Source organism: Trachypithecus francoisi, unplaced genomic scaffold, assembly GCF_009764315.1.
Source record: "Trachypithecus francoisi isolate TF-2019V2 unplaced genomic scaffold, Tfra_2.0 Lachesis_group21, whole genome shotgun sequence".
Lineage (NCBI taxonomy): Eukaryota > Metazoa > Chordata > Mammalia > Primates > Cercopithecidae > Trachypithecus > Trachypithecus francoisi.
The window spans coordinates 23,996,529-24,011,231 of NW_022681467.1; the positions used below are offsets into that span (position 1 = coordinate 23,996,529).

Here is a 14,703-nt window from a genome sequence, read left to right on the forward strand (position 1 = left end):
GCTCATCTTCGTGTTGTCTCTATGCCCCAGGTCCTCCCCCTGGGATGGGCCTCAGTTCCTATTCTGCACACTTGCACACTCTCATCCGTTGGCTTCTGAAAACATTGTGTGAAAAGAGGATCCCACCTGGGCTCTTCTTGAACCAAGGGCCTGGCAGAGCAACTCATTTCTGCTGATCAGCTTCTGCTACAGGTATCATTATGGTGCTGCCAGGCATTCTGTAAGCACCTGCTCATTGCCAGGTGTGCAAGGAATCAGGATCAGCAGTGCCTGCACTCAAACTCCTAGGGCTCCTAGTCAAGGGAAAGGACAGTTCAGTATATTATGAGGCATGCTAGGGTGGAGGCTAGGTGCCGTGGGAGCGCAGGGGAGCTGCACACGTGAAATACAGCACTGCAGATCAACAGGACTCGGCAGTCAAGGATGCAGTAGAGGTAGTAGCTCTAGAATTCAGGCGGGAGTTGGGCAGGGTGTGGAGTATGGATAGGGATGGCTCCAAGGAGGAGGGTCGGCCAAAGGTGAGTCAGCTGAGAACACTTGAATTTGCTTCAGCTATTCTCAGACTATTCATAGCTGATAGGCTTTGATGAGTTTCTATCAGACTGAAGGGGAAATTGTGTATCAGTCTGTCTTGCCAGGTAAACGACCCATTCTAGGCATTTAATGTGGAGGGAAATTTAATGCTGGAAACTGAATAGGAAGGTGTTGGAAGAGCTGAATGAGGCCAGGTGTGGTGGCTTACGCCTATAATCCCAGCACTTTGGGAGACTGAGGTGGGAGGATTGCTTGAGCCCAGGAGTTTGAGACCAGCCTGGATAACATAGCAAGACCCCATCTCTACAAAAATAAAAAACAAGAAACATAGTCAGGTGTAGTGGCGCATGGCTGAGGGAGGCTGAGGTGGGAGAATCACTGGAGCCCGGGAGGTGGAGGCTGCAGAGGCAGCAGTGAGCCATGATGGTGCCACTGTACTCCAACCTGGGTGGCAATAACAAAATGAACAAAAAAGAGCTGGCTGAAAAAAAGGAAGGGAATTTTACCCAGAAATCAGGATAGCACCCTTGGTCTGGTGTTTATAACCTGTATTTGCTGATGGTGCTGGAGCTTGTAATCACTTGTGACTACTTGCAACCACAAGCAATCACCTGCCATGGCTAGAGCCAGAAACAGGATAATTTCTCATTTCCTCCCACTTTCTAGTCCCTGACCTATGAAGTCCCCTGACAAAATCTAACAGTAACTCAGCTGGTAAGGAAGCCTACAAAATGTAGTCTCCCAACCCCTTTGTCATTCAGAGTAGAGCTTCCAGGGACAGGAATGGGGCAAATACTAATAGGCAAAATCTGGCATAAAGACATCATGCAGCCTTCTGCCATGTAAGTTCTGCCTACTACTTGGCTCTCGCACTGCTTCTTGAGATGTCTCTGTCTCTCCCACACATAGTGAGTATCCATTAATCACCATGAAGGATCTAGTGCCAAATTTCCCTGCACCTTTTTTCCTTACCTCCACTTATATAGTGTCCTTTTTCAAAAACAGATTTTTAATTCATTGAAGTTTATCATATATCATGAAAAATGCATATAAGTTCACAGCCAAATAAATGTACACAGACAGAGCACACTCAGGCACCCATAACCCAGGTTTAAAAATCCCCAATACTACCAGTACTCCAAAATTCTCCCCATGTGTACCCTTCCAGTCAATACCCCCATCTGTCAAGGGTAACCACTATCGTCACATCTAACATCATAGTTTAACTTTGCCTGCTTTTTTGTCTAGGATTTCTTGTTATTGTACTCTTGAGTTTATTCTACAGTTGCTTGGATTCTATTTTGGTTTCACTGGATATGACTTCTTAGGTGTAGATGATAGAATCCACTCTAAATAGCACTCTAAATAAGCAGAAAGGGATTGATTAAAGGGTCTTAGGAAGATCACACACTCTCCAGGAAGGTCGGAAACCAGACTTGGATGCTCCATAACCAGAAACGTTATAGTCAATGTCAACAAAGGCAATAGGGAATCCCCAACCATGTATGTCATGGGAATATTCCTAGAGAAATAATCACTTTCACCATTGCTTTATATTTGGCAACTAAGATACTGGGGACTAGATGCCAGAACATTTAATATTTGTACCAAAGAAACCATACAGCTCCATGACCGTGACTGCCAGAAAATCTGATCTCCCTGAATGTGGTTGCCATCTCCTTTTGCCCATTCTTAGCTCCAAGTCTAGGGCCAGTGCATCTGTTTGACAAGACCTAGGTTACACGAGGAATGCCAGATAGAAAAGAAGCTGGGATATTTAGGTTTGAGCTTTCCAGCTTCTACATTATAGGAAGTCAAGCCAAAGAAAGGTTAAAATGAAGATGTTAAATGGGCCAGTCTCTCTCTTTCTTTCTCTCTCTCTCTCTTTCTTTCTCTTGCTTTCTTTCCTTCCTTCCTTCCTTCTCTCTCTTTTTTTTTTTTTTTTTTTTTTTTTTTTGAGACGGAGTCTCACTCTGTCGCCCAGGCTGGAGTGCAGTGGCGCAATCTCGGCTCACTGCAAGCTCCGCCTCCCAGGTTTTACGCCATTCTCCTGCCTCAGCCTCCCGAGTAGCTGGGACTACAGGCGCCCGCCACCTCGCCCAGCTAGTTTTTTGTATTATTTAGTAGAGACGGGGTTTCACCGTGTTAGCCAGGATGGTCTCGATCTCCTGACCTCGTGATCCGCCCATCTCGGCCTCCCAAAGTGCTGGGATTACAGGCTTGAGCCACCGCGCCCGGCCCCTTCTCTCTCTTTCTTTCCCTCCCTCCCTCCTTCCCTCCCTTCCTTCCTTCCTGCCTTCCTGCCTTTCTTTTTTCTTTCTTTCTTTCTTTCTTTCTTTCTTTCTTTCTTTCTTTCTTTCTTTCTTTCTTTCCTTCCTTCCTTCCTTCCTTCCTTCTTCCTCTTTCTTCCTTTCCTTTCCTCTCCTCTCCTTTCTTTTCTTTTCTTTCTTTTTTCTCTCTCTCTCTCTCTTTCTTTCTCTTCTTTTTTCTTTTTCCGAGAGAGTCTAGCTCTGTCACGACCTAGGCTGGAGCGCAGTGGCATGATCTCAGTTCACTGCAACCTCCACCTCCCGGGTTCAGGCAATTCTCCTGTCTCAGCCTCCAGAGTAGCTGGGATTACAGGCATGTGCCACCACGCCCAGCTACTTTTTGTATTTTTAGTGGATACAGGGTTTCACCATGTTGGCCAGGCTGAACCCCTGACCTCAGGTGATCTTGCCTGCATTGGCTTCCCAAAGTGCTGGGATTACAGGCATGAGCCACCGTGTCTGGCTGGTCAGCCTATGTCATCTGAAATATTGTAGAATACCCATGAGTAGGATCACAATATTGGACAACTTCAGGGAATACTGTTTGTAAAATGAACAGAAAATTTTATATTGGTCAGTCTGTTACATGTGACACATAATTTTTAAAATGAACCAAGAATTTTACATCAGTCAACTTGTTACTCAGTTGTCATACAAATAATTTTTAAGTACAATAAACATCACATCAAAAATCAAGGACATGAGGCAGCAGTAACAAATAGGAGATCTAGACCTACAAAAATTTAATAAATTTGATTCACCAGTTACAGATTATAAAATAACTATGTTCACATTGTGTAAAATAAAAGTCATACAAGATGCCTCCTCAGATTAGAGGGAAAAAAAGCATTAAAATGAGCTATTTGGGTCAGGCGCTGTGGCTTGTGCCTGTAATCTCAGCACTTTGGGAGGTTGAGGCAGGCAGATCACCTGAGGTCAGGAGTTCGAGACCATCCTGGCTAACATGGTGAAACCCTGTCTCTACTAAAAATACAAAAATTAACCAGGTGTGGTGGCAGGTGCCTGTAATCCAAGCTACTCATGAAGCTGAGGCAGAATTGCTTGAACCCTGGAGGTGGAGTTTGCAGTCAGCCTGGGTGACAGAGCGAGACTCCCATCTCAAAAAATATGTATCTGTATTTATATCTCTATATCTATATCTATATAACCTAACAATTTCTACAAATAAAATTTAATAACCTAAACTAAAAACTGAATGGGTGTGTATAATAGTGGGTTAGATAGTTAAAGAGAGAATTAATGAACTGGAAGTTAGGTCAGAAGAGAACATCCTTTCTGGGAAATGGACAGAGAGATATAGAGGAAAATGTGGAAAGAGATAAAAGATATTGAAGAGATGGTAAGAGACATGGAAGAAAACTGACAAGTGAAGAGAGGAAGAATGGTGAAAGGTAGCTTTTTTTTTTTTTTTTTGAGACAGGGTCTCACTCTGTCACCCAGAGTGCAGTCATCAAAGCTCACTGCAACCTGGACCTCCTGGACTCAAGCATCCTCCCACCTCACCCTCCTGAGTAGCTGGGTCTGCAGGCATGCACTACCATGCCCAGCTAAGTTTTGTACTTTTTGTAGAGACGGGGGTCTCGCTATGTTGCACAGGCTGGTCTCAAACTCGTGGGTTCAAGTGGTCCTCCTGCTTCAGCCTCTCAAAGTGTTGAGATTACAGGCATTAGCCACCACCAAACTCAAGAGCAATTTTTTATTTTTTATTTTTGAGACAGAGTCTTGCTCTATCACACAGGATGGAGTGCAGTGGTATGATCACTGCCCATTGCATGCAGCCTCAACCTCCTGGACTCAAGTGATCCTTCCACCTCAGCCTCCCAAATAGTTGGGACTGCAGGCATGTACCACCATGCCCAGCTAATTTTTGCATTTTTTGTAGAGACAGTGTTTTGCCATGTTTCCCAGGCTAGTCTTAAAATCCTGAGTTCAAGAGATCCTCCTACCTCGGCCTCCCAAAGTGCTGGCATTACAGGCGTGAGCCACCATGCCCAGTCCAAGAGCAATTTTTGAAGAGACGCTATCAGAATTTTTCAGAACTGATGAAAGACACCAATTCACAGGTACATGAATCTTGACAAACCCCAAGAAGAATAAATAACCCAATATAATAATGGGTAAAAGATGTGAACATGCGTTTCACAAAAGAAACAGTTCAGCATGACTGAAATGGCATGTGAGCTTGCCAAGCGATGTCCAAGCTCTGGATTCTCCTCATTTACAGCTAAGACATTTCTATGGCCAGAAATTTCCATGAGTTGTTGCTAGTTTTCCAGGTGGCCCCGCCCTCTCTTGCCTTCATAAATATGTAGAGTGTCATGAGAAGGGGTCCACTCTCCTGGAACTCTTTCAGCATTGAGTTTAGCCCTGCCTGACCTAAGCAAGCTTCCTTTTGGATAAAGGGAATTTGGGGCATCATATACATTTTTTTCAACTCTTTGCCTGGAAGTTTCCTCCAGTAAACCCTTAACCTGTGTCTGTACCACATGTCGTTAGAGGTATTTGCTCTTGCATTCCATTTGACATGTATGGTATGAGAAGATGGAGAACACTTCAGCATAATCTAGTAACATTAAAGACACATATGCCCAATTCTTAGATATATAATGTATACCATAGAGAAACTCTTGCACATATATAAAAGATACATGTACGTGAATGCTCATAGCAGTTTTGTTTGAAATAGATCCAAATTGGAACAAATCCAAATGTCCACTAAAAATAGAGCCAGGTATGGTGGCTCACACTTTTTTTTTTTTTTTTTTTTTTTAATTTTTTTTTATTTTTATTATACTTTAAGTTCTAGGGTACATGTGCATAACGTTTATATCATGTATAACTCCCCAGTGCAATCCCTCCCTCCTCCCCCCTCCCCATGATAGGCCCCAGTGTGTGATGTTCCCCTTCCCGAGTCCAAGTGATCTCATTGTTCAGTTCCTACCTATGAGTGAGAACATGCGGTGTTTGGTTTTCTCTTCTTGTGATAGTTTGCTAAGAATGATGGTTTCCAGCTGCATCCATGTCCCTACAAAGGACGCAAACTCATCCTTTTTGATGGCTGCATAGTATTCCATGGTGTATATGTGCCACATTTTTCTAATCCAGTCTGTCACAGATGGACATTGGGTTGATTCCAAGTCTTTGCTATTGTGAATAGTGCCGCAATAAACATACGTGTGCATGTGTCTTTGTAGTAGAGTAATTTATAATCCTTTGGGTATATACCCAGTAGTGGGATGGCTGGGTCATATGGTACATCTAGTTCTAGATCCTTGAGGAATCACCATACTGTTTTCCATAATGGTTGAACTAGTTTACAATCCCACCAACAGTGTAAAAGTGTTCCTATTTCTCCACATCCTCTCCAACATCTATTGTTTCCTGACTTCTTAATGATTGCCATTCTAACTGGTGTGAGATGGTATCTCATTGTGGTTTTGATTTGCATTTCTCTGATGGCGAGTGATGACGAGCATTTTTTCATGTGTCTGTTGGCTGTATGGATGTCTTCTTTTGAGAAATGTCTGTTCATATCCTTTCCCCACTTTTTGATGGGGTTGTTTGTTTTTTTCTTGTATATTTGTTGAGTTCTTTGTAGATTCTGGATATTAGCCCTTTGTCAGATGGTAGGTTGCAAAAATTTTCTCCATTCTGTAGGTTGCCTGTTCACTCTGATGGTAGTTTCTTTTGCTGTGCAAAAGCTCTTTAGTTTAATGAGATCCCATTTGTCAATTTTGGCTTTTGCTGCCGTTGCTTTTGGTGTTTTAGACATGAAGTCCTTGCCCATGCCTATGTCCTGAATGGTACTACCTAGATTTTCTTCTAGGGTTTTTATGGTATTAGGTCTAACATTTAAGTCTCTAATCCATCTTGAATTAATTTTCGTATAAGGGGTAAGGAAAGGATCCAGTTTCAGCTTTCTACTTGTGGCTAGCCAATTTTCCCAGCACCATTTATTAAATAGGGAATCCTTTCCCCATTTCTTGTTTTTGTCAGGTTTGTCAAAGATCAGATGGCTGTAGATGTGGTTGGCTCACACTTTTAATCCCAGCACTTCAGGAGGCTGAGGTGGGTGGATTGAGCTCAGGAGTTCAAGATCAGTGTGGGGAACATGGAAAAATGCTATCTCTACAAAAAATACAAATATTAGCCAGGCATGGAGGCACCTACCTGTGGCCCTAGCTATGTGGGAGGAGGAGCTAGGAGGATCACAAGCCCAGCAGGAGGTTGAGGGTGCAGTGAGAAGTGATCACGCCACTGCATTCCAGCCCAGGCAACAGAGTGAGACCCTGTCTCAAAAAAAAAAAAAAAAAAAAAAAAAAGGAGAAAAGAATGAAGAATAAAATATGGTACATTTATGCAATTGAATTATATAAGAATGAAAATAAGTAAATTTGTACACACAACATAGATGACTCTTGCAAAACAATTCTGAGTAAATAAGCAAAATGCAAAAGGAAAAGAATTCTATTTTTTAGTGATGCATGAATGATAAAAAGATAAAGAACAGCTGGGCACAGTGGCTCACATCTGTAATCCCAGCAGTGAGGGAGGCCAAGGCGAGAAGATTGCATGAGCGCAAGAATTCAAGACCAGCCTGCGCAACACAGCGAGACCTGGTCTCTTAAAATCAAAATTCAAAAATTAGTTGGTTGTGGTGGTGGGTGCCTGTGGTTCAAGTTACTTGAAGGGTTGAGGCAGGAGGATCACTTGTACCCAGGAGGTTGAAGCTGTAGTGAGCAGGAATTACACCACTGCATCCCATCCTGGCCAACAGAGTGAGATCCTGTCTCAAAAACAAAGAAACAAATAAACAAACAAAAGTAAATAAATAAAAAAGAGCAAGGACGTGATTATCACAAAATTTAGAATTGTGATTGATTCTATGGGGGAGCAATGAGGCAACATTCAGGGAGAAGAACATAGGGAGCTTCTGGAATGCTCACAACATGTTTTTCCATTACCTGGGTGAGAGTACATGGGTGTTCACTTAAAAATATATGTTCATGCCAGGTGTGGTGGCTCACGCTTATAATACCAGCACTTTGGGATGCTGAAGTGAGCAGATCACCTGAGGTCAGGAGTTCGAGACCAACCAACCTAACCAATGTGGTGAAACCCCATCTCTACTAAAAATACAAAAAAAAAAAAAATAGCTAGGCATGGTGATGGGTGCCTATAATCCCAGCTACTTGGGAGGCTGAGGTAGGAGGTTGAACCCAGGAGGCAGAGGTTGCAGTGAGCTGGGATCATGCCATTGCACTCCAGCCTGGGCATCAAGAACAAAACTCTACCTCACAAAAATAAAATAAAAATGTATGTTCAGCTTTGTGTGAACATGTTATGTATTTTTAAAAATTATCAATTTTCGGCTGGGCATGGTGGCTCACACCTATAATCCCAGCACTTGGGGAGGCCGAGGCAGGCGGATCACAAGGTCAGGAGATTGAAACCATCCTGGCCAACACGGTGAAACCTTGTCTCTACTAAAAATACAAAATTAGCCAGGTGTGGTGGCATGTGCCTGTAGTCCCAGCTACTCGGGAGGCTGAGGCAGAAGAATCGCTTGAACCCAGAAGGTGGAGTTTGCAATGAGCTGTGATCATGCCACTGTACTCCAGCCTGGGAGACAGAGCGAGACTCCGTCTCAAAAAAATAAAGGCCGGGCACGGTGGCTCAAGCCTGTAATCCCAGCACTTTGGGAGGCCGAGACTGGTGGATCACGAGGTCAGGAGATCGAGACCATCCTGGCTAACACGGTGAAACCCCGTCTCTACTAAAAACACACAAAAAACTAGCCGGGCGTGGTGGCGGGCGCCTCTACTCCCAACTACTTGGGAGGCTGAGGCAAGAGAATGGCGTAAACTCGGAAGGTGGAGCTTGCAGTGAGCTGAGATCCGGCCACTGCACTCCAGCCTGGGCGACAGAGCAAGACTCCGTCTCAAAAAAAAAAAAAGAGAGCACAAAGGCGCGAGAAGAAATGGAACTAAATGGGAGAAAATTGAAATTAAGTTATGTTGGTATTAATTGAAATTAAGTTGGCATTAATCCAACCTAGATGTTAAAAGTTAAGATGTTATTGTAATCCCCAGCACAACTAAAAGATATATAATATTGTAATCCCCAGCACAACCAAAACAACTCAAAAAATATATAGGAAAGGAAGAACAGGCGAATTAAAATGATACAGTGGAAAATATTTATTTAACACAGAACGGCAGCAATGGAAGAAGAATTAAAAAAAAAGACAGAAAACAAACAGCAAAATGGCAGATGTAAATCTTACCTCATCAGTTTAAATGTAGGTGGGCTAACCCTCGGCCGGGCATGGTGGCTCATGCCTGCAATCCCAGCACTTTGGGAGGCTGAGGCAGGCGAATCATGAGGTCAAGAGATTGAAACTATCCTGGCCAACATGTTGAAACCCCGTCTCTACTAAAACCACAAAAATTAGCTGGGCGTGGTGGCACACACCTGTAGTCCCAGCTACTCAGGAGTCTGAGGCAAGACAGTTGCTTGAACCCAGGAGGCGGAGGTTGCAGTGAGCCAAGATGGCACTACTGTACTCCATCCAGCCTGGCAACAGAGCGAGACTCTGTCTCAAAAACAAACAAACAAACAACAAACAAACCAGCCCTCTAATTATACAGCAGAGACTGACATAATGGATTAAAAAATATGACTCAACTATTTGTTGGCCAGGCACGGTGACTCATGCCTGTAATCCTAGCACTTTGGGAGGCCAAGGTGGGCGGATCACTTGAGCTCAGGAGTTTGAGACCAGCGTGGGCAACCTGGTGAAACCCTGTCTCTACTAAAGATACAAAAATTAACTGGGGATGGTGGTGCATGCCAGTAGTCCCAGTTACTTGGGGGACTGAGGCAGGAGGATCGCTTGAACCCGGGAGGTCGAGGCTGCAGTGAGCTGAGATTGTACCACTGCACTCAAGACTGGGGGACAAAGTGAGATTCTGTCTGAAAAAGAAAAAGAAAAAATGAAACCTATTTGTTATTTTCAGCAGACATGCTTCAGATTCGAAGACACAAATAGGTTGAAGGTGAGATGGAAAAAAAAACTATGCAAACAGTAACCAAAAGAGAGCTAAAGTGGTTATAGTTTTGCCCTTCCCAGAATGTGATGTAAGTGGAATCATAAAGTATGCAATCTATCGAGTCTAGGTTCTTTGACTTAGCATCATGCATTTCAGAGTCATCCATGTTGTGGCGTGCATCAATCATTTGTCCCTTTTATCTCTGAGCAGTATCCCATCTTGTGGACCTATTTACCCCTTGTGGACCTATTTACACAATGAAGGACATTTAAGTTGTTTTGGCCATTATGAATAATGCTGCCGTGAACATGTACAGGTTTTTGTGTGAATATACTTTTTTTTTTTTTTCTGAGACAGAATCTCGCTGTGTTGCCCAGGCTGGAGTGCAGTGGCCGGATCTCAGCTCACTGCAAGCTCCGCCTCCTGGGTTTACGCCATTCTCCTGCCTCAGCCTCCCGAGCAGCTGGGACTACAGGCGCCCGCCACCTCGCCCGGCTAGTTTTTTGTGTGTTTTTAGTAGAGACGGGGTTTCACTGTGTTAGCCAGGATGGTCTCGATCTCCTGACCTCATGATCCACCCATCTTGGCCTCCCAAAGTGCTGGGATTACAGGCTTGAGCCACCGCGCCCGGCCATACTTTTCATTCTTTAGGATAAATACCTAGAGGTAGGATTGCTGGGTCATGTGATAAGTGTATGTGTAACTATAAGAAACTGTTCCTGAGTGGCTGTATTATTTTGAATTCCCACAAGCAATTATGAGAGTTCTTGTTGCTCTGCATTCTCATTAGCATTAGGTATTAATAGTATTTTTAATTTTAGTTATTGGAAAAGGCATGTAATGATTTCTCATTTTGGTTTTAATTTACTTTTCCCTTGATGACTAATGATGCTGAATGTCTTTTCATGTGCTTATTTACCATTCATATATATTCTTTGATGTAATGTCTTGACATCTTTTCACCATTGTTTAACTTTTTTTTTTTTTTTTTTGATACTGATTTTGCTCTTGTTGCCCAAGCTGGAGTGCAATGGTGCAATCTTGGCTCACTGCAACCTCTGCCTTCCGGGTTCAAGCGATTCTCCTGTCTCAGCCTCCCAAGTAGCTGGGATTACAGGCATGCACCACCACGCCTGGCTAATTTTGCATTTTTAGTAGAGACGGGGTTTCTCCATGTTGGTCAGGCTGGTCTTGAACTCCCAACCTCAGGTGATCTGCCCACCTTGGCTTCCCAAAGTGCTGGGATTACAGGTGTGAGCCACTGTGCACTTTTTTTTTTTTTTTTGAGACAGAGTCTCTGTTGTCCAGGCTGGACAGCAGTGGTGTGGTCTTGGCTCACTGCAACCTCTCCCTCCCGGGTTCAAGAGATCCTCCCACCTCAGCCTCCCGAATAGCTGGTACTACAGGCATGCGCCACCAAGCCTGGCTAATTTTTGTATTTTTTGGCAGAGACAGGATTTCACCATATTGGCCAGCCTGGTCTCGAACTCCTGACCTCAAGTGATTGGCTCGCCTCAGCCTCACAAAGTGCTGGGATTACACAGATGAGCCACCACACCTGGTCAACTTTTTATTTGAAATAATGATAGGTTCACAGGAAGTTGTTCACATAGTACAAAGAGATCCATGCGCGTTTGACTATTCCCCCAGTGGTGACATATAGCTCAGTACAATATCGTATGGCTCTAATCATCTTCCTCTCAAATTCATATGTTGTAGTCCTAACCCCAACTTCCTCAGAATGTATATGGTGATAGGGTCTTTCAAGATGTAATTAAGGTCAAATGAGGTCAAACGGATGGTCCCTCCAATATGACTGTTGTTCTTATAAGAAGAGGAGGTCGGGTACATTAGCTGATGCCTGTAATCCCAGCACTTTGGGAGGATTGCTTGAGCCACTGCACTCTAGCCTGGGTGACAAAGAGAGGCCCTGTTACAAAAAAAGAAAAAAGAAAAAAAAAGATTTGGACACAGATACACACAGAGGGAAGACCACATGAGGACACAGAGAGAAGACGTCCATCTACAAGCCAAAGAGAGAGGCTTCAGGAGGAATAAAATCTGCTGACCTTGGACTTCCAGATTCCAAGACTGTGAGGAAATAATTTTCTTTATTTTTTTCTCCAAGACAGAGTCTTGCTCTGTCACCCAGAGTGGAGTACAGTGCCGCAATTTCAGCTCACTGCAACCTCCGCCTCCTGGGTTCAAGCAATTCTCCTGCCTCAGCCTCCCAAGTAGCTGGCATTACAGGCGCCTGCCAACATGCCTGGCTCATTTTTATATTTTTAGTAGAGACAGGGTTTCACCATGTTGGTTGGCCAGGCTGGTCTCCAACTCCTGACCTCAGGGGATCCCCCCTCCTTAGCCTCCCACAGTGTTGGGATTACAGGCGTGAGCCACCGCACCTGGCAGAGAAAATAATTTTGTTGGTTTAAGCTACCCAGTCTGTGGTACTTGGTGTGGCAGCCCTAGCAAACTAATACAAACATCCAAATGAGAAAATTGACATTGGTACATTACAGTCAACTCGATTACAGACCTCGTTCAGTTTTTGGCATTAAGAAAACCCCAAAACCTTGTATCCATTTGTGTGTGTGTGCGTGTGGTGTGTGGTGTGTGTGTTGTGTTTGGTTTTGTGCAGTTTTATCCTATGTATAGATTTGTGTAATCACCACCACAATCAAGATATACAACTGTTCCCTCACCGCCAAAGAGCTCCCTTATGCTACTTTTTTGTATTTGTGTCTGCTGCCTCCCCCATCTCCATTTCTTTCTCTTGGTTACTACTAATTTGTTCTCTCATTTCTATAGTTTTGTCATTTAGAGAATGTTATAGGAATGAAATAATACAGCACGTAACCTTTTGAGATGGAGTTTTTTTTTCACTAAGCATAATGCCCTTGACATTCATCAAGGTTGCTGCATGCCTCAATAGTTCATATCCTTTTATTGCAAAGTGATATTGCTTTATATGGATGTTCCAGAGCTTGTTCAACCATTCACTCATTAAAGGACATTTGAGTTGTTTCCAGTATTTTGCTATTATAAATAGGGCTAATAGGAACATTCAAGAACAGATTTTTGAATGAACATAAGTTTTCATTTTTCTGGGATAAATGCCCAAGGGTGTGATTGCTGGATCATATAGTAAGTGTATGTGAGTGTCTGTACCATTTACATTCCCATCAGGAATGTACGAGAGAGCCAGCTTCTCTGCATACCTGTCACCACTTGGTGTTACCATGACTTGTTATTTTAGCTGTTCATTCCGCACCTATTTTAGCTGTTCTAATAGGTGTGTAGTGAAATAGTGTGACTTTAATTTGCATTTCCCCAATGGCTAAGGATGTTGGACATCTTTTCACGTGCTTGTTTGTCACCTAAATCTCCTCTTGGAAAAATATCTGTTTATATCTTTTGCCCATTTTATAATTGGATTGTTTTTATTTTTTTAAACTGCAGAGTTTTGTTTTAAACTGCCCATTTAAAAATTGCATTGTTTATTTTCTTATTTTTAAGTTTTGAGAGTTAGATACAAGTCCTTTGTCTGATATATGATTTGTAAATATTTTCTCCCAATCCATGGCTTGTCTTTTCATTCTCTCTCCCTCTGTCTCTTAAGGCAAAAAAAGAGACTTGTTTTATTTGAGTGGTTGGTCTATATAATTGCTGAGGCCACTGAGTACAGACAAGCAGGGTGGGGGGCGCTTTTTTTTTTTGTCTCTACCTCCTTGGACAGAGCCTTGATGAACCTTCTTGGACTGGAGGTGAATACATTTGTATGCTTCCTTGGTCTTAGACCTCAATTTGTGGATATGTTCCATAAGAATCCATGTATTTTTGAACATGTTCTCTTTCACCTTCAGGTATAGGCTGTGATACATGTGGTGGCCAGTCTTCTTAGATTCCCAGTAACTTCTGAGCAGCTGATGCAGAATTTGCATCCTCCCCATCTAGGGTAACTTCTTTGGCACTCGAGCATTGACAGTATCCTTTCACTTACTTATGCCCATATTCCTGCCCTCCTGGCAGGTCAAGGTATTTTTCCTGCATGAAGCCCAGGAAAGGACAGTCAGGGGCTTGGGATTATCAGCCCATCTTTGATCAGCTTTTGAATCTGCTGGCAGGTGTTGGCATTGGCGATTTTGTTGGTCTTGCCAGGGTCCAGCCAGACTATCTTTTTGCTACAGTGGAGATTCTTAGAGGCTAGTCTCTTCTCAAGCTTGGACATACAGCTGCTGCTGCTGCAGTGACAAAAGGAAAGAATTTTTTATTCTCTTAATAGTGTTTTTTGCAGAGCAGAAGTTTTAAATTTTGAGAAAGTTAAATGTATCCATTTTTTCTTTTATAGATGGTGTTTTTTGTGTCCTATCTGAAAGCTCTTTGACTAACAAAAGATCATGAATATTTTCTCCTAAGTCAAAGAGTTTTATAGTTTTACATATTAATTTAGGTTTATCATATATTTTGAGTTAATTTTTATATATATATGAAATGTTAGTCTAGGTTTTTTTTTTTTTTTTTGCATATGGAAGTCCAGTTGTTCTAGCACCTTTTGTTGAAACGGCTGTTCTTTCTTCATTGAGTTATCTTTACATCTTTGTCAAAAATCAGCTGACCATATTTATGTGGGTCTATTTCTAGAATTTTTAGTTTGTTGCATTGGTATGTATTTGTCCTTTTGCCAATACCACAGTGCCTTGACTATGGTAGCTTTATGATACATCTAAAAACCAGGTAGTGTGCACATGCAAAAGAATGCAGCTGGATCCTTACGTTGTACTATA

The 14,703-nt window shown here is 42.8% G+C and overlaps 1 pseudogene; it reads right to left on the bottom strand.

Moving 5' to 3' along the window:
• Window positions 1-13,441: 13,441 nt before the first annotated feature.
• On the bottom strand, window positions 13,442-14,147 carry LOC117068261 (annotated as a pseudogene).
• Window positions 14,148-14,703: the final 556 nt, after the last annotated feature.